Source organism: Phaenicophaeus curvirostris, chromosome 23, assembly GCF_032191515.1.
Source record: "Phaenicophaeus curvirostris isolate KB17595 chromosome 23, BPBGC_Pcur_1.0, whole genome shotgun sequence".
NCBI lineage: Eukaryota > Metazoa > Chordata > Aves > Cuculiformes > Cuculidae > Phaenicophaeus > Phaenicophaeus curvirostris.
This window is the reverse complement of record NC_091414.1, coordinates 4,800,716-4,821,201: the sequence shown is the minus strand read 5'-3', so window position 1 is coordinate 4,821,201 and position 20,486 is coordinate 4,800,716.

Here is a 20,486-nt window from a genome sequence, read left to right as displayed (position 1 = left end):
GTCTCACCAGTGCCGAGTCCAGAGGGAGAAGAACCTCCCTGGACCTGCTGGCCACGCCGTGTCTGATCCAAGCCAAGATGCCATTGGCCTTCTTGGCCACCTGGGCCACTGCTGGCTCATGTTCAGTCGCTGTCAACCAACACCCCCAGGTCCTCCTCCTCCAGGCAGCTTTCCAGCCAGACTTCTCCTAGTGTGGAGCTGCTCAGGGTTGTTGTGAGCATGCAGGCAGCCTCCTGAGCTAAGCAGCAGGACACCAGCTGCACTGGGTGCTGACCCAGAGTGCCTGGTGCAGACCAATCCATGCTCTGGCTTGTGGAGCATCATAGAATCGTAGAATAGAATCATTTAATCATTAAGATTAGAAAAGTCCTCTTAGCTCATCTAGTCCAACTGTGAGCCCAACATCCCCATACCCAAGAAACTATGTCCCAAAGTGCCAGAGCCACACGTGTTTTGAACCCTTACAGGAATGGAGACTCCACCGCTGCCCTGGGCAGCCTCTGCCAGTTCTTCAACACTCTTTCAGTAAAGAAGTTTTTCCTAATAACCAACATAAACCTTTCCTGGTGCAACTTGAGGCTGTTTCCCCTCATCCTATCACTAGGATGTGTTCTCATGCTGGCAGATGACTTTTTCATACAGCTGTTGTCACAGATGCCTTGTGGTACACGTGCCAACCAGGGAGCTGGAGCAAGGGCTGAACCTCATGGTTTCCTTGAAGAACTGTGACCTCTTGGGTCTTGTCCCTCAAACCAACTGTTTTCCCAAAACCTGAAGGAGCCTGACCCTTTCCAGACCTCACCTGGATCCACCAACCCTGGAAATGAGCTGAAATTGTCCCGTTGCTCCATGTTTCCCATCCAGGTGTCCCGAGACGGTTGTGGAGGGGTGAAACTTTGGAGGCCCAAGACCTGGTGGTGGGTTGGGATGCTGCCACTATGCAATCTGTGAGCCCACGTGCCCTTGGCAGGAGCAGGGAATGGGACATGGGAACGGCGGTGTTGCCCAATCCACGTGCATGGAAATGAACTGCTTTGTGCGCAAAAAAATAAAAGCCGTTTTGCAGAGGTGCTGGGTGTGTGCGAGTGTGGGTGTTCAGACTCCGCAGAAGCAACCTTGGATGCCTGGAAAAATCGTCTTTGTGCATTTAATTAGTGGTAAATCTGATTTACATGCGAGATGCCTCTCGGTCTGAATGTGCTCGCTGATTAGCAATTGCAGCCAATTTATATTGTGCACTTTGTTTGCCTTAGACCACAACAGCACTACCTGAACGAAAGAAATCTTTGCATTTCAAAGCCAGGCTGGTACTGGGGTGTTATTGCACAATCCACTGGCGCTCGCCCCCTGTGCCTGCGGAGTTTGGCCCCTGCTCCCCACCACCCTCCGCAGCTCTCGCCTCCTGTTTTCCTTGAGAACTGGGGATGGTGCAGCGGCTCAGTGACTCAGATCAGCTCCCTGGCCAAGGAGATTGTGAGGCTGAGCTGGATGCGTGGCCAACACAGTGAGGGGGGATGGATGCGGACCACGCTGATGTCACCAGCTGATGCATCAAACCAATGTGATGCTGAACGAACTCTCAAACCACGCTGGCTTTACCGACAAACAGCAGCGTGGAGAGTGGGTAAGGGCTTCTCCAAGGAGAAGGGGTCTTGCTCTGAATCCCATAAGGGATGCCAAAGCACTTTGGCAGCTCTGGTGTGGTGCTTTTGGAGAGAGGAGGGGAACGGGGATGCTCCCCGGTGCGTGGGCATCGCCGAGGCTGTGCTGCTGAGGTTGGCGCATCCCTCCTGCTGTGCCGTTTTCCTCGATGGTGCCAACTGTGCCATCTCCTCGGCCGCAGGCTGGGCTGTGACCCAGTGGCTTCTGCTCAGCTCGCCTGCCCGAGCGCTGCCTGTGAGGTGGTGATGGCCCTGCAGAGCCTGGCAGGGAGCGATGCCTGGACGTGTGTGTTATTTCCTGTGGTCAATGCAAACCGTTCCCAGAAACCAGCAGTGTGTGGTTTTGGTTCAGGATCTTTTTTTCCTCCTTTCCTTCCTCCAGTGCCAGTGCTAATAATCCAGGTCCCTTCCCCAGGCTGCGGCTGGGCATGGGGCAACATGAGCTGTGCTTTCATAGAAAATCCTGGAATGGTTTGGGTTGTAAGGCATCTCAACCCCCTGCCATGGGCAGGGACACCTTCCACTGGATCAGGTTGCTCAAAGCCTCTTTCCTCTTGTCCTGGCAAGCCCTAAATTGGTGTCAAGTCCGGCCTGGCTGCTCTCCACTTGCCCCATCCATGACCGGGTGATGGGATGGGTCCTTGTGCTGGGGAGATGAGGATGGACAAAGCATGGCTGGTGTGGAGCAGGGTGCAAGCATGAACCCTCAGGTACAATCTTTGTGTTCTGGGGCCCAACGGGAACTGCTCCTGTCCCCAGCTCCTTGTCCTGCTCCCTGGCGTGGCTGGAGGGGCTCTGCAACAACTTCTTCATTCCTTCATTCCCCATCCCTGGAGGTGTTCAAGGCCAGGTGGATGGGGCTTGGGCAGCCTGATCCAGTGGAATGTTCCTGCCCATGGTATTGGGGTTGGAACGTGATGGTCTTTAAGGTCCCTTCCAAACCAAATTATTCCGTGATTCTGTGATTCCTTGGTGCTGGAGTGAGGAGGGGGCTGATAGTTAGCATAGGAGAAAAGGAGCTCCCCTTTGATACTCAGATTTCCTCTCCCTGCTTAAAAGCCAGGGTCAGAATCAATTCTGTATTTCTACACTGTTTTAGATAAAAAGTTGGGGTTGTTCAGCCTGGAGAAGAAAAGGTTCTAGGGAGACCTTAGAGCAGCTTCCAATACTGAAAGGGGCACCAGGAAAGCTGGGGAGGGGCTCTTGATCAGGGAGGGCAGGGAGAGGACAAGGGGGGATGGTTTTTGTCTGAAAGCTGGGAGATTGAGATGAGATTTTATGAAGAAATATTCTTCTGTGAGGGAGGGGAGGCACTAGCACAGGTTTCCCAGAGCAGTGGTGGCTGCCCCATTCCTGTAGGTGTTCAAGGCCAGGTTGGATGGGACTTGGAGCCCCTGATCCAGTGGGATCCATAGCAGGGGGATGGAACTGGGTTGGCTTTGAGGTCCCTTCCAACCCAAGCCTCTCCATGATTCTATGATTCTACGTGGGTTTTTTTGGATGTTCCCAGAGCTGTGCTGTGAGTGGATGTGGTTTCTTGGGGTGCACAAGCCTGTTGGTTACTGGCTCCTCTGGGACCTGGTGCAGCTCAGTCTCGGTGACGGCTCTGCGAGGACCTGGGTGACAGCCCGTGCTCCAGCCAACTCACCATCGAAACAAACTGGGTGAAAAGAGGGGAGCATTTGACCCAGTTTTGCAGAGACAGAGTGAGATGAAAGCCATTGCCTGAGGTCATTCCATAAATCTGGGGCATTGCTCAGATCTGAGCATACACCTTCTCCATCCTCACCCCAGCCCCTGTGCCGCTGACCTGGGGCAGGTTTGTGGCTGCTCATCGTCTCCCTTTGTCTTGTCCATCACTTCAAAACACTCATAGGCACTTTCATTTGCACCACGCCAGCTCCCGCTGCTCGAGGCATCTTCTCCACTCCCAGGAGCTGGGCCAGTGGGCACAAGCTCTGCGCATCCTGGGAAGTTCTCACCAAGTCTTTTGGCAACGGGATGGGTCAGTCCTTCTAAGACCTGAATCCTGCAATGCTCTTTTGGAGTAGGTGGGAAATATGAGCCTTGCCACCTCAATTAGAGGGGTGCCCAAGGTGGGTGGGAGGCAGCCAAGGTCCTTTTGCTGAGCTGCAAAGCCATGGACTTTCTCTGGCCCCCATACCCAAGAGATTTAGACCCTTCTTGAGGAAACAGGGGTGAGTCAGGAGCCTTGTTTGGCTCCTGTTAGTGTTCCTGGTAGGCTGGAGCAGGGCAAGGGTTCACCAGCAGCGTGTGCCCCCTCTCTCCCGTGTCCTTGTCCCTTACAGGGTGAGATGAGTGGGCACAGGGCAGGGAGATCATAGAATCGTAGAATCATAGAATCATAGAATCATAGAATCATAGAATAACCAGGTTGGAAGAGACCCACTGGATCATTGATGTTCCTTGGGCTCTCTGCCACGTCCCAAGTGTGATGATGCTTAGGGTGGGCTTCGCATGCTCAGTTTCAGGGCAGTGCCTGCACCCAACCAGCTCATTCATCCTCCCATTGCTATCATAGTGCTCTCTAGGATATTCATAGAATCATAGAATCACTAGGTTGGAAAAGACCCACCAGATCATCGAGTCCAACCATTCCCATCAATCACTAAACCATGTCCCTCAGCACCTCGTCCACCCGTCCCTTAAACCCCTCCAGGGAAGGTGACTCAACCCCCTCCCTGGGCAGCCTCTGCCAGTGCCCAATGACCCTTTCTGTGAAAAATTTTTTCCTAATGTCCAGCCTAAACCTCCCCTGGTGGAGCTTGAGGCCATTCCCTCTCGTCCTGTCCCCTGTCCCTTGGGAGAAGAGCCCAGCTCCCTCCTCTCCACAACCTCCTTTCAGGGAGTTGCAGAGAGCAATGAGGTCTCCCCCTCAGCCTCCTCTTCTCCAGCCTAAACACCCCCAGCTCTCTCAGACGCTCCTCGTATTCCCTGCTCCTTGGAGCTGCTTTCTACCCTGCCCAGTGAAGCTGGGACACACTCAGCAGGGGCTGAGTCACGTTGTGAGCCCTTTCCCACCGCAGCAAAGCTCTGTTTGACAAGGATGCTCCAGCAGCTCCCTCTGTTCCAAAGTCATGGGAACCAGCTGCATCCCACCTGCCTGACTCAGCGAGGTCCCAGCTGGTCTCTGCAGGGCAAAAATCCATCCCTGGCAGGAGGGGAGGCTGGGACAGGGAAGGGAAACAAACCTTCCTCCCCTGGGAGCCACAAACCCGTGGAGATGAGTAATTTCCCTTCCTCACCAGCTGTGTTGGGGCTCTACATGCTGGGAAAGGGCTTCTCTGCGAGGCTGGTGGCCCTGGAGGGGACGAGCAAAACCACTGTGGTCCAGAGACCAGCAAACCCGCTTCTCCCGCCTCTGCATCCCTGCCAGCTCCTCTCATGCTCCCATGGGAGGTCTGGATGCTTCTGCCCCTCCTGGAAGGTTTTTTGGACCTGAGTGACACACATCCCTCAGCAATGCCGTGGTTACGGATGAGGATGTCCAGGTCCCATCAGTGTTTCTGTCTGTGTGTTCAAATGAGGCTGAGGATGGGTTTGAAGGGGAAAAATGGGAAATAGGCTGGATCCAGCCCTGCTTTCCTAGTCAGCTGAGCTTCTGCACAGCACTTTTCTTACCAATGTCTTTCTAGACAAATTCAGCATCTTCCTGTGGTGGCAAATAGCACAGAGGGGCTGGAATTTCCTCCTTTTTGGGCTAAACCCCAAGCTGTTCCTTGTCCAGGGATGATGCTGGCTCAGATTCAGCCCCCACCAAAGGAACTGTGACTTCTCTTTTTTTTTTTTTTTGCTGTTGTTTCACCCTCTTCTGCTGCTTTTTTTTTTTTTTTAACCAGATGTTCATTTGCCTTGTGGTTTTGGCAACCCAAGTGTTATTGTACCGAGCTCACTGAAGCCCAGCGGACCTGGGAGGGAGAGGCAGAGCCGAGCGACCCGGTGTCTCCTGGGATTTTTGGGGTAAGGACTGAGCTGGTGTCGTGATCCATCGCCTGCAGACTGTGGATGTGCAGACCCTGAGTTCAGCTTGGAGCTGATACATCCCGACCTGTAACATGGAAAGGACCATAGAATCATAGAATCATAGAATCCATAGGCTGGAAAAGACCCACTGGATCATCGAGTCCAACCATTCCTATCAAAACCCAAACCATTCCTATGAAAGCAAACACAGTTCTCACAGAGAGACCTCAAATTGAGTGAAAAGACTCTGATTTTGGGATAGGAATGAGGATGAATTTTGACTGATGCCAACATGAGGTTTAAAAGGACCTTCTTTATATGCACCAGAGCTGGGCTAAGGTGCAGCAAAATGCTCATCCTAAAATCCTGCAGCCTAAACTGAAAGGAAGGGAGAGGGCTGTGGAAAAATGGGATGGGAGAGCCTTTTTCTGAGGTAACTGTGGAGCCAGGGCTGGTTCTGCCTCTGCTGTGGAGCCCAGGAGCGTGTCCACCCCTGCCTGCCCCTGCTCCAGTCTTGCCTGCGCTGTGGGAAGAATCATAGAATCACAGAATCACCAGGTTGGAAGAGACCCACTGGATCATCGAGTCCAACCATTCCCATCAAACACTAACCCATGTCCCTCAGCACCTCGTCCACCCGTCCCTTAAACCCCTCCAGGGAAGGTGACTCAACCCCCTCCCTGGGCAGCCTCTGCCACTGCCCAATGACCCTTTCTGTGAAGAATTTTTTCCTAATGTCCAGAGACCATCCACGTGCTAGAATCGTGGGGTTGTGAGGCAGAAGAAACCCAGAAACCCTTTATATTTGCAGCTCCTGGGGTCCCCTTTAAACAAAAAGCCCAGCTGGCATTTTTCATATGGCTTTTTTTTTTTTTTCCTTAATTACTATCATTTTATTTGTGCTTATTTTACTCTCCAGCCAAGCTCCAGCCAGTGAGGTTGCTGGCATTTGTAGGCTGCTCCGGTGGAAAAGAAACTGGACTTTCTGTGCTTGGTTTTTCCTTGCCAGAGCACTGGCTGTGGGCAGCACAGCTTCCCCCGACGCCTCACCTGGGGCTTCAGGCTGCGCTGCCTTCCACCCGCTCATTTTTCATCTCCAGGACTGAATCTCTTAATACTTTTTGTTGGCAAATGCAAAAAAATAAAGGTGTGGGGAGGGGAATTAATCCTGTAAAAACAGCTGATTCAGATCTGGAGGATCTTGATGTGGCAGAGAGAAATTAGTCCTTGCATGTGGGCTGAGAGAGGCTGTTTGTCCAGGAGAGTGAGGGCGGGAATGGCTTCCTTGATTTTCCTTGATTACTTGCTTTTTTTTTTTTTTTCCTCTAAATGATTGAAATCTTTCTGCTCTCTGCATGGGCAGGGGATGTTTCTTTGAAATGTGCTGGGACAAACACACCAGCAGTGCCTGTGTCCCCAGAGCATCGCTCGCCCCAACATCTCTGCTCCATCCCCTTTGGGTGGTCTGGGGACCCTCCACCACCTTTGGTTCCAGAGATAAGAGGAGCCAACACCAACATCTCTGGTGGGTTTGGAATGGACCTGGTAGTGTCCAAGTGGTAGATGGAGAGGAAATAACTAGGAAATAATAGGGTTATTTATAACATATATGGAATGATATGTTATGGTATGATATCATAGAATCACAGAATGGTTTGGGTCAGAAAGGACCTCAAAGCCCATCCAGTTCCACCTCTGCCATGGGCAGAGACACCTCCCACTGGATCAGGGGCTCCAAGCCCCATCCAACCTGGCCTTGAACCCCTCCAGGGATGGGGCAGCCACCACTGCTCTGGGAAACCTGGGCCAGGACCTCCCCACCCTCACAGCAAAACATTTCTGCCTAAGATCTCATCTCAATCTCCCCTCTCTCAGCTGAAAACCATTCCCTATCATCCTGTCCCTGCCCTCCCTGATCCAGAGCCCCTCCCCAGCTTTCCTGGAGCCCCTTTCATTCCTGGAAGCTGCTCTAAGGTTTCCCTGCAGCCTTCTCTTCTCCAGGCTGAACAACCCCAACTCTCCCAGCCTGTCGTCACCTGGGAGGTTCTTCAGCCCTCAGATCATCTCCATGGCCTCCGTCGTTGCTCCAACAGCTCCATGTCCTTCCTGTGCTGAGCACTCCAGAACTGAATGGAGGGCTCCAGGTGAGGTCTCACCAGAGCATAGGGGGTAAGATATGATATGATATGATATGATATGATATGATATGATACGATACATCCACGCCTGGTGCAACAGTTGGACCCTGTTTGATGCAGCTCTGCGGGCAGGTTGCTCCTGTGGGACTTGGTGGGGACAGGATAGGACAGAGTCCTGCCTGTGGAGGACCACGGGCACCAGCTGATGCCTCCTCATCCCTGGGTTTGGGATTGGCTCAAGCCAAGTATCCCATAAATTATTATTATTACTCTTTTTTTTTTAAGCTAAGAATAAAAATCAAGTGCCTCGTGGAGCTCCTGCAAATGTGCCTTAAACTGACTGTAAGTGGCCAGAGACCATCACACAGATGGGTCAACCAAGTCACCCGGTGAAGTGGGGAGTCTCTGTCCCACTTGTCTTGTGTTTTCTGTGGTGCAGGCAGTGAGAAGCTGGGATTGAGCCCAATTTCCAACATTTTGGTTTAGGCGCAATTCCTATTTTCCTCTAAGCCCATCCTAAGCATCTCCCCGTGCTGCTGGGGTGGAGGTTTGGTCTCCAGCTGGGAACACCAACCCCTTCCAGAGTGGCTTCGAGCTCTGCTTTAGTAGCAGCTTTCTAACTCGGAGGACGAGGTTGGGGAGCAAGGAGTTAAAGTTTATTCCATCTACCTGTATATTTTCACAAGCCTTCAGATAGCAATCAAGAATGCAGGAAACGCTGTATTTAAGGGGTCTGAATTTGCCAAAACTGTGCCACAAGTCAAACTTTTAAAGCAAAGTTTATTTGTAAAGTTACAGAAGGCTGAAGTGTCTGTGAAGGGGTAAGGCTTTTAAAGCTATCCTTTCTTTTTTCTTTTCCACCTCTGCTCTTTAACACGATTGAACTTGGGAAGAGGGAGAGGATTCATGAAGAGGGGCTTGGTTTTAATCTAATAAGCATCTTTTTCCCCCCGAAGGCAAGTGCTAGAGCTCATCAAGGCACAGATGGACCCTGCGCCAGGTTATAGAGACGTCTTTGACGTTTTCCTTGAATCACTGCAGCTTGTTGGGAGCTGATGGGGCTCAGAGATGCCCCAGAGTCCACCTCTCAGCTCCAGAGGGGCTCAGCGCTGCCCAGATCCTCATCTGGCTTGGATGGATGGCAGGATGCGAGCAAGGTGTTTGGTCCCAAGTGACAGGGGACAGGACGAGAGGGAATGGCCTCAAGCTCCACCAGGGGAGGGTCAGGCTGGACATTAGGAAAAATATTTCATGGAAAGGGTCATTGGGCAGTGGCAGAGGCTACCCAGGGAGGGGGTTGAGTCACCTTCCCTGGAGGGGTTTAAGGGACGGGTGGACGAGGTGCTGAGGGACATGGGTTAGCGATTGATGGGAATGGTTGGACTTGATGATCCAGTGGGTCTCTTCCAACCTGGTGATTCAATGATTAACCCTGCCCACCCCTGTCTGCTAATTAACAGGTATCCTCAACTCCATCAAGGCTCTGCAAGGGTGTTTTATAATCTTTTTACACACAGTGTTGAAGTGAGAGCCACAGTGGCAGTAACTGCACTTCTAGCACAAGGGTAACACATTAAAAGTTCATTATATATATAAAAATCACATTTTTATTTCTTGCCATAAGTAGGAGCTGAGTAGCAGCTTTTATTTGGCCGCTTGTTGCTCATGGGCTCTTGGGGAGCAGGGAGGGGGCTGTGAGCATTCATGTAGTAAAACAAGGACCAGACCTCTCCTCCACCTCCTGCAGCCCTGGGACAGGTGCTGGGATGGGCAGGGGCCATCACCCGGTGGACGAGGACCAGGAGAACCTGGGGACCTCCCCAGGGGGGGAAGGCAAAGCCTCAACTCCATCCAGAATGCCTCCCACCCCTTCGATATGCTCCAGCCCAGCAGCCTGCAGGCAGAGCAAAGCTCCATGGCCAAGTGTGGAGCCAGACCCCAGGTCAGGTGCTACTCAACCACGGCCATCGCACAGGGACATCAGTGCAGGGAGCAGCTCCAAAGCCATCCGACAGCTGCTTTTCTGAGGATGCTGGGCTGGACCAACAGCACCCTCAGCATTTTTGCTCCCATTGCCTCTGTGGTGGCATGTGTGCAGCTCCCTTGGGTTTATTAGAATCCCTCAGCTCTCTCTAATCCCTCTGGAAGGAACGGCTGATAAATACAGGCTGAGGGTGCTGGGAATGAGTCCAGAGAAGAGCAAGGAAGCTGGTGAAGGGGCTGGATCACAGGACTTACGAGGAGTGACTGAGAGAGCTGGAGGAGTTTAGCCTGGAGAAGAGGAGGCTGAGGGGAGACCTCATTGCTCTCTGCAACTCCCTGAAAGGAGGTTGTGGAGAGGAGGGAGCTGGGCTCTTCTCCCAAGTGACAGGGGACAGGATGAGAGGGAATGGCCTCAAGCTCCACCAGGGGAGGTTGAGACTGGACATTAGGAAAAAAATTTTCACAGAAAGGGTGATTGGGGACTGGCAGAGGCTGCCCAGGGAGGGGGTTGAGTCACCTTCCCTGGAGGGGTTTAAGGGACGTGTGGACGAGGTGCTGAGGGACATGGTTTAGTGTTTGATAGGAATGGTTGGACTCAATGGTCTGGTAGGTCTCTTCTGACCTGGTGATTCTATGATTCTATGAGGTGATCCCTGGGTGCGGGGCAGCAGGGCTGGGCACCCATGGTGGCACCCTGCCACCGCAGACTGGGTGGCCCTTTCTTGGGTGGTGACTAATGACTCTAGTAATTGAGATGAGGCTTTAATATCCACCAGCAGGTGAGCTGACATAAGGGAGGTGGGGAAAAAGAAGCAGAGATAGGGGTGAACACAGCATGTCTGGGTGAAACGGGTGCTGCTCAGCCAGCCTGACTGGTTGAACCAGCCCGTGCCGGGGTGCTGGATTTTGGCACAAGCCACCCACGGCTGGGCTCATCCCTCCTCCCTGCTGCCATGTGCCTTAACGTGGCACTGAGATGCCAAGGTGCATGAAAAGTTGTTTACCTGGAAGATGAAGCACAAAGTCACTGGAAATGCCAGCTTGGTTGAGATCTGCATGGGGAAGGTCCTAGTAAGGTCTGGGGGGAGAAGCTGGGGTTGCTCACCAAGGAGCCTGCTGGCTGCACACCTGGGAAAAAGCTCTTTGCAGAGAAGGGGGTGGGTGTTTGGGCTCCAGGGACACCTGGCACAAGGGGTTGTGCTCAGCAGGGATGAGCCCCGGCTCTGGAGCCACCATCCCCAGGAATCCCAAGGGATGGAAAGGACCTCAAAGCCATGGGCAGGGACACCTCCCACTGCATCAGGGGCTCCAAGCCCCATCCAACCTGGCCTTGAACCCCTCCAGGGATGGGGCAGCCACCCCTGCTCTGGGCAACCTGGGCCAGGACCTCCCCGTCCCCACAACAAAACATTTCTTACTAAGGTCTCATCTAAGTCTCCCCTCTTTCAGCTGAAAACTGTTCCCCTTCATCCTATCCCTGCACTCTGATCAAGATGCCCTCCTCAGCTTTCCTGTAGAGTCCCTTTAAGCCTCACCGTCAAAAATACAAAGGCCAGAAACCTACAGAAGGAGAAGGGGAAGGAGAAGGGGAAGGAGAAGGAGAAGGCAAGGCTGGTGCCATGGAAAAGGGCATTCAGAAAAGCCTTCAGTTAATGCATTCAAGGAGCAGTAACGTAACACAGCAATACAATAATTTCTTCAGTCCAGGGCATTGCTCTCCATGAAGCCAGTGATGACTTATCTGGAAATGCCTCTCTGCTCCCTGCTGATGGTGATTAGTGAGGTACGTGGATGCCTGCAAGCTTTGGGTGACCCTGCTTTCTAGCAAAGCAAAAAAAAGAAAAAAATTATAAAAATCCCCATTTAAGAAAATTCCTGCAGCAGTTTCCACTCATTTATTTACCCCACTTGGATTATCTCCTCTGGTTCCAAAGCCACAAGAAAATATCACCGTACTTTTAAAACAAAACCTCAAGGTAAATAAAGGCAAGAGTTTGCATCTGCATTCAACACTTGCCACTTCTATTGCCTGGGCCAGTGGGGAAAAACGCCAGCGCAGTTTTTCTACCGATATAAGGTGGAGAACATTTTTTAAATGGTCTGAAAACATTCCAGCATCTATAAGGAATCAAAGCCCCATTGAAAGCTACAGAACCTCTCACATTCGAGGGTTTTAATGAAAACCAAATTTTTTTTAATGCCCTGTGTTTTTCTTTGCGAGGATTTCCAGGGGAAAATACAACCGGAGCGGGGGGCGGATGTGGGGAACTTGGCTGCAGTTTTGCCTGGCCCAAAAGATCTTTCACTGTGGGACTTTTTCAGTGGTTTAAAGATAACATGGCCCTCACATCTTGGACTTGTCAGTGTGCTCTCTTGCCTTGGATTACGCTGGAAAATAAATGATGGAGTAGGGACTGGAGGGGAGATGGGGGTCTTGCTGGGAGGCTGTTGGCAGGAAAGCAGGGCAGGAAAGCAAAGAGCAAATTTTAGGCTTAGAACTTAATGGTGTGGAGCTGGGCAAGTCCTGCCAGCCAGCACCTGCCTCCTGTGCCCAGGGAAAACCTCCCATGTGCTGCAAATTGCTCAGCCCTGGGAGCAGAAAGCTCTGTGCATCCTCCCCTGAAAGCAGTGGAGTTTTACCCTGCCACCCGCCCCCAAAAAAATATTCTGAATAGAAAACCAGTTGATTTGGATCAGCTGAAAAGCTATTGTTAAGAAACATCTTTTTGGTTGGGGTTTTTTGGCTTTCAGTCTAGCACTACGTGGAATCGAGCCATCGCTGCGATGAGGATGCTGGTGAAGAGGGGCCAGCAGCGCTGCTGCAACAGCCTCGTCCTACAGCAAGTGCCTTCCCTTGGGGCTCTTCCTTGGCTGCCGACACCCTGAAACGCTTCTGGGGCTGCTCAGTGCCCAGCGGGGTGTGGGGAAGGCACCCACCCAGGAGGGGACAGTGGTGGCTTGGCCAGTGGCTGCGGGCTCTGGACCACACAGCTCGGAGGCAGCACGAGGGAGGGGTGCAGGGAGCCCCGAATGTCCCCGGTGGGCAGGCAGGGGCAGTCGGGAACCCCCAGGTTTTGCTGGAACATGTAATCCTCTCGTTAACATCCCCCATTAGAACAATCCATTCTTTCACTCTGGCTTAAACACCCAACTTTGCTTTACAGCTCATTTCATTTATGACTGAGAAATGAAATTACTGTATCGATTTCATGGCAGACAGCGAAAAAACCTGGGTGTTCCTGGTCATAATATACCCCGTGGCTAAAAAGACAAACAGCAAAACCTGCCAAGGAGGGACTGGGCTGCAGCCACCCCAGGGATGGCATTGAGGATGGCACCCCCCTCTTCAGCCAAACCCAGCTCTGCTGTGGTTCCTTTCTTCCCTGTCTTAAAAAATCAGCTGTATACACTTGCAGGGTCCCGGGGGGCTTTGCAAGTTCCTAGAATGGAAAGGAAATATGCTGCCTAGTAGCGCCAGTGTGAAATATCCCTCCTGGAACTCAGCCAGAGCTGGAGAAAGAGTTCATTGGATCAATGGAACGGGATCATTGGAGCTTCGCATGGCGATAAAGAGCCTGCCTTCATCCTTAGCCACCCACCCGCTTAGCATCACAATGCAGACAGAGCCAGGATTTGGGTAATTGGGTCACTGGGCAGTGGCAGAGGCTGCCCAGGGAGGGGGTTGAGTCCCCTTCCCTGGAGGGGTTTAAGGGACGGGTGGATGAGGCGCTGAGGGACATGGTTTAGTGATTGATGGGAATGGTTGGACTCGATGATCCGATGGGTCTTTTCCAACCTGGTGGTTCTCTGATTCTCTATGATTAATCCAACCCAAACCCAGTGTTCTTGTCCTTCCTGCTTGGCTGCGTGATGGGGCTGCGGGAACACTGATGCTTTCACTGCTCTGACACCTTTGCTGTCCCCGTTGCCACCCTGGGAGCAGTTTTGTTACCCACACAAGATGCGTTTTGCTCCATGGAGCACCGAGTTCAGGCCAGAGGTACGTGATGCAGTCCCTGCCAGGAGCTCAGGGTATATTACTAGTGTTTATAAGCAGCACCCATTCAAACCTGAACCACACCAGGGTGCGGGACAGACCCCTTTGAGGCTGGAGCAGAGCATCCCTGCGGCAGGAGGTGCCCGAGTGGGGTTGGCAGGAGGTGGCAGGTGCCTCCGGGTCTGCATCCCTCCGCCACATGGACATGCCCCGTCACGCGTGTGCGCTCTGCCCACGCAGGCAGGTGCACGCCCCGCGGGGCTCACCTGGGGGGTGCACCGAAACGGCACTGCACACACACCCCCCCCATGCCCGGCAACCTCGTCTCCCCTGCCTGCCTCATCTAGCCTAATTAAAGCCCGCTATCACACCGTCTAATACAATTCCAGGGTTAATGAATCCTCGCTCACCATCCTCCCCTGGCCCTTTGAAGTTGAGCTGCTTTCATAGCATCTGATGGCAGCAGGAGGTGCTTGGTGGAGCGAGCTGGGATCCCAGCCCCGTGTCGCTAACATCATTTTTATTCTCTGTGGGTTAAGCCAAGAATAAAGACTCACAGGGCATAAGCCTATTTTAATTTAAACTCTTCTGATCTCCCAGCCCAGCCCAACCTCTATGCAAGAAAACACCTTGCCTGCATCTCAGCCTGCTGCTGTCAGGGAATTAACAGTTATACAGGTGACTCTATTTGCATGGCTTAAGTTAAAAATAGCATATGTTATTACATTACAGCCTTGGTGCAGAGCGGTTCATAAGGTGCTTCAGGGGATTTCGATACGTGGCTGCTGTTCTTAGCGCAGCCGACAGCCAAGTGGTGCGGCTGGCGGCAGCGAGCGTGTTCGGATGCCATCGGGATGCGTTCCATGACGATACAGCCCCTTTTGGTGGCAACCCAGCAGGGCAGGAGGGATTCAAGGAGAGATCCAGAGAACTGGGGATAAATCTGTCGCTGGGAAAGTCTCCTGAGCTGTGCAAAAGTATTTGAGTGCTTAATTCCCGCTGACCTTTTTCCTTATTTTAGCCCAAATTGCAGCCTCAACCCCAAACTGGCCTTAGGGAGCGATTTCCAAGGTGGGTACTTGGGCTGGTGCTGCAGAAGTGCCCAGACGCACTAAAAATGAACCCAAACTGTTGCAGCTGGGCCATTCCCTGAACCCAAACTGTTCCAACTGGACCATTCCCCACCCAGGAGAGCCATTCTGTACCCCAGAGTGGGATTAATCCTTGGATTCTCAGCTCCTCCGACAATCCTGGCCTTGATATCCAAAGCCCTGATGTGCCACAGGGACAGCTTTTAAACACAGCCAAGCATCAGCTTTATTCCGTGCACAGGGGCTGGGCTGCCCCAGCTGGGAACGAGCAGGCACGGGGGAAAACAAGCGCCCTGGCACGAGGTGAGCTTGTTGTTGGAGTCCTATTTATAGGAAAGCATAGCCTGCCTTTTATTTTTATTTTATTTTTTTTTTTTTGAAATTAGAGAGTCTCCTCTGCAATACACAGAAAGATTTGGGATTGATTTCAGCTCAACAAGCTGTGGTTCAGGGCTGGACGGTGGCATCAGGACTGATCGAAGCTGGGGGGGGAAAGAGCTCAGCAGAGGACCTGGGAAACAAAACATCCTGGCTGCAGCTGAACAAAACAGCTCTTGTGACCCTGGAATGATGTTTTTATTGAGTTGGTTTTGTATTGCACCAAACTTGAGAAATTCGGAGTGATCAGGAATGAAGGATTGTTTTTTGGGGTTTATAGTGTGGGCAGTGGACCAGCCCTCCACCCCCCCAGCTCTTCTCTCAGCTCCCATCCTTGCCAGACAACACAGAGAAAACAGCCAGCTGGGGCTGGCTGCCAGCAGGTCCTGGCGTGGCTGCGTATTTGCCCTTTATAAGCCCTGGTTTAAAAGCTCCTGCCTTTTCCGAGCGGGTGGGAATGGTACCAGTCGCCTCCCAGAGATGCTGAGCATCTCGGCTGGTGTGGGAGGCACGGAAGTGGGCGAAGCCCCAACCAGGCTGGGCTTCACTTCAGTGGGGGAGTTTTGCAGAGCTTGTGAGAAGCAAAAGGGCTCATTTTTGTGCTTGTGTTGGAATTGAATGGAGAAATAACCCCCCCATATATATAAAAATATATGCATAAATATATATATGTATATAAATATATATCTCCCCCAAGGCGTGAGGTCCTGCTGAGTAAGTAGATGTGAATGACGTGTAACCTAACACTCTCCCAGACACCCTAATGAATTTTCCATGTTTTCCACCATTTAGCTTCTAAATAGGCAGCATTCAAAACAAAAAAAACACCCAACCTCAACGAATCATCCACCCTTTCCAGCAGGGTTAGCCACTCCATGGATGCCCACGGAGGTGATGCTGAAGCAGCAACCAGTGTTTCTATTTCATGCCGGTCCAGGCGATAAGCATCCAAGGGGAGGTGGTTCTTTGCAGGTTCAGGATGTGGGAAGGGTCCCAAGCACCTTGCAGGGCCATTTGATAGGAATGGTTGGACTCGATGATCTGGTGGGTCTTTTCCAACCTGGTGATTCTATGATTCTATGATTCTATGATTCTATGATTTGGTCCCACTGGATCAGAGAAACAGGATTGTGCCTTAAGGATGCTGATTGCTCGTTTGTGTAAGGGCTTGATGAAGGAATGGTGTGGGCAAGGCGAGACCCTGTGGCTGTAAGGCTCCTTCCCCTTCAACCTGCCCAGCCCAGAGACTTTCTACAAGTTCAAAGTTTACTGACTAAAATGGGCAGCTTGGACAAAACACAGTCATTAAAATAGAGGCTGGCGCTTAGAGTTTGGTCTGGAAAGAGACTACAATAAGATTTTTGCTGAGACTTTTGTTAGCTTTGTTCTCAAAGGGAATATTCTTCATTTTTCCCAGGAGATTTTATAGCCCAAACTCCACTCAATTTAATATCTGAATACTCAAAAAACGACATTCAAGTTCCAGTGTTTTTCCTCTCCCTCCCCCCCCGCCTTTCAGTTTTCATTTGCAAAATAGAAACCAAACATTTCTTCTCTGGCTGGCCCACCACGTTCTTTTCTGCCCCGTTTTTCAGCATCTCCCTGAAACAGCAAGAGCCCTCGGGTGCTCAGCTCTGCTGTCTGGCAGGCTGGACCATTGTCTGTGGCTACCCTTGGCTCCCAGCAGTCTTTTGGGGAGGCTGAGCTGCACCCCACGTCCCACACTGTCCAGCTTTTCTATTTAATTTATTAAACTGGGGCCAACCTTGTGTATAAGCAAGAAGCCCCCCTAGTATCCACAGCCTGCTCTTTCCTATGCTTGGGAGGTGGTCTATAAAGACCCATCTGGTCCTCAGGTGCTGGGTACATTTAACACCATCAGCTCATGCAGATACCTGGGTCTCCTAGATATATTTTAGCTGCTTCCGCATCCTCCCCACATCAGCTTGGCCCAGCATCACCTCAGACAGCATCACTCCATCAGCACCAAACCCACTTTGCACCCCCCGAAAGCCACTTTTCTGTGGATGTCAGTACAACAAAGCCCTGTTTATCTGTCTTCTTTTTCTCTCCCCTTTCCTTCTTCTTCTCTCTTTTCATCGCAGCTTTAAATGAGGCTGTGAGTAAAGCTCGGATCAATTTGGAATGGAAAGTTCCTTTAAATAATAGCTACACCTCAGTGTGTTTCCTCTCCTAGTAGCTGTGAAGAAAAAGCAGCTATGTCGAGGGTTTGACTTGAAACATATTTCCGCTGGCCAGGGCTGCAGAGCTGGGTTCTCATCCATATTAGCATTTATTGTGGTTTTGTTATGGCTTTTCTTTTTGTTTTCTTCTTTCTTTTTTTTACCCTTTCTTGCAATTGCTGCTATGGGCTCTGCTCACAGAGCTGCTGCAAAGGACAGGGAGGCAGAACATTGGCTCCAGCGTGTCCACCACAAGCTATGCTCGATGGGGAAGGCGCTGGCATCGCCCCAGCGCGTCGTTGCCATTGCCGTCACCAGGCTCATGAAAAATGCTTGTGTTGAGTGTTTTGGCTCCTCAGGAGCCCCCAGACTACAGTGCGTTGGCATCAGATGCGCTTGGTGGCTGGGATTTTCTTTGTTTTTGCTTTTCAGCTTTTATTTGGGTTCTGGAGATGAGTGGTGAGTGCTAAGGGGTTTGGGCTTGGACCACCTGGGAATTTGGGTCCTGGTTAGGTTTTGTTCCGGAGCTTTTGTGTTTTGGGAAGTGGTGTGGTGATGACAGGCAGTGGCTGAGGTCAGGGATGCTTGGCTGGGGATGCAGGGATCACCTGCTGGATGCAGGGATCACCTGCCAGGTCTAGTTTGGCACAGGGGGAGTGGTCCAGAGCCAGCTTGGAGAAGACTACAGGGGTTTTCTCAGAGCTCACAGCTCAGGGTCTCCGCCCCCCCCCACTGCCTCCTTGCATCCCTGTGAAGGCACCTGACTGCCCTCCTCCCTGCACACCCTCCTCGGGTCAAATTGTGGTCACAAGCAGCTGTGAGCCCATCCCAGATGCTGGATCTGGGCACTCGGATGCTCAGAGAGGTGCCAGATTGAGACCCTGGGGAAATAATGGTGGCACGAACCTTCCTCTTTACTGGGGGGCAGATCTTCTCCCTTGGCGAGATGTGAGCAGGCAGAAGGCACCGGGCAGACTTGTAACCGTACGTTTATTATTCCACATGGAAAGTCATTATAATGATTACACAGAGGCCTGACAATATAGTCATGTACATTGGATCAGAACATCAGTACCGATAACAGAAAAGCAGAACTGACCACTTTGTTGTGGCTTCGTACCAACGCGATTTTCACCCGCTCACGGAGGAGCCCGACCCTGTTCTCGCTGAAGCCAGCGCTGCAGAGCCTCCTCCAACAGGAGCTTCTTCCAATGACTTCGACAGGAGCAGACCCTCCTCTTCCTCTCCCTCCCTCCCTGCTTCCCCCCTCCCCGGTGACAAGTGCTACAGGTTAAAAAGATGGGCTACATATTAAATATGGGGCTTTACCTTCAAGTAGGGCTGGTATATTACACAAATAACCACATTATTTGGTATCACTAGCATTTTTTTTAATGTCCATCGTAAGACATCATTAAAAAAACCCGACAACTTTAGCCTTCTTTATCTACAAAGATCTTTGATCTCATCTCCTAACTTGTTTGTTGTTATTTTACCCTGCACATACAAGTATTAGAAGCATAATTAAGAATCGGATCCTTCAACACATTTAAGAATTATATTATTGTAACAAATAAGACCAAAAATTAGATTTTATAGTTAAATATTCTGTGAGCCAGACAAAGGGGTTTTACTGTACAAGCGATTGTGCATCTTTTTAAAAAAGCAAATTATAGTGCAAAGCTAAAAACTTTGGCCTCTCATGTGACCATTTGCATACAACAGAGGTGCACGTATTTACACCTTCACATGACAATATGTCATAAAAATAACATTGTTGCCATTCTTTTTATTATTTTATCCTTTTAAATTCACTACAAATAGTCTTAAATTAACCTAGTACTACGAATGCCTTGTTTTCTTTGTGCTTTCTATCAGTGGCGTGATCGGATGATAAACGTTCAATGCATCAAAACACAGGCTGCTGTGGTCCAGTTTCTACAGCTGGCGAGCACCGGAGAGGTGCTCGCTGTCGCTAAGGCAAGTGAAGGTTGCAGTTTTGCTGGGGTAGGGCTGGGTTTTTTTTTAGTTATTATTGTTGAAAAGAGTTGTTCGTCTCGTTGCTTATTTAACTGATGAGTGGTCATCACGGCTTTGCGACTAAGCCAGGATGTTTTGCTCCAGTCTTGGCGTGGTAGTGCAATTACAACGTTCCGTACCTCAACCGAGGGCTGTCAAGCTGCCAACTGAGATTCGGTGACAAGTGGCGTGGCTGTAATATGTAATATAGACTGAGGGGCTGAGAGGGCATCTGTGGGCTTCCCATTTTCCCATGCTCATCCCCTTCTCCTCAAAAAAAAAAGTTTTGGTTACTGCTGGCACTGGGATCTGGGGCTGTGCCTGTCCCCTTGCTGTGGGGTAGGCTCTGGAGAGCAGTGGGTACCGCAGTTACGCTCCTGAGAGCCCTGCACATGCACCCTCAGTCTTGCCAGTGTGAGGAATCCCAAATCCAGCCTAAATTCCCATGCCAGCAGGAAAAACAGCCAGCTAGCAGGAGGCAACGTAATCCTGTGGCGTGCATCAGAGCCAGGCCTTGCAGGAGGCACTGCACCCCTCTGGCTCCCTACGACCTCCTGTAATGGTCCTGTTCAGCTTGAAATCTCTTTGGTATCAGCTACAAGGGTGTGTGGTGCAGGGGGAACCTGGTTCTGGCAAACGCTGCGTGATGCAGCCAGGTACCGACGTGCCGGCAGTACCTTTAAAGCACCTTCTTCAGCTCATTCACTTACCCGTGCTCTGGGTCACTTGAGGGAAAGTAAAAGAGGATGAGGGGATGGAAAATGCTAGATAACGTCGCTTCGCAATATTCCCACCACCAAGATACTGAGTAGACATTGCTCCTTTCTCCAAATCTCAGTTAGAGCTTTCAGTACAAACTGATAAGTGGAATTAATTTCTTAATACTAAAAAAAGTCATTGCATGTCATTCCACTCTGGGTGAAAACATGGGAAAGAATCATAGGAGAAATATGATGCTTTGCCACCAGCTGCGTGTGTTGCCACTCAGAGAGGATGAAAGACCCAGAGAGCAGTGGCAGGGTCATGCCAAAGGGTCCTGATCCCCTTTTGCA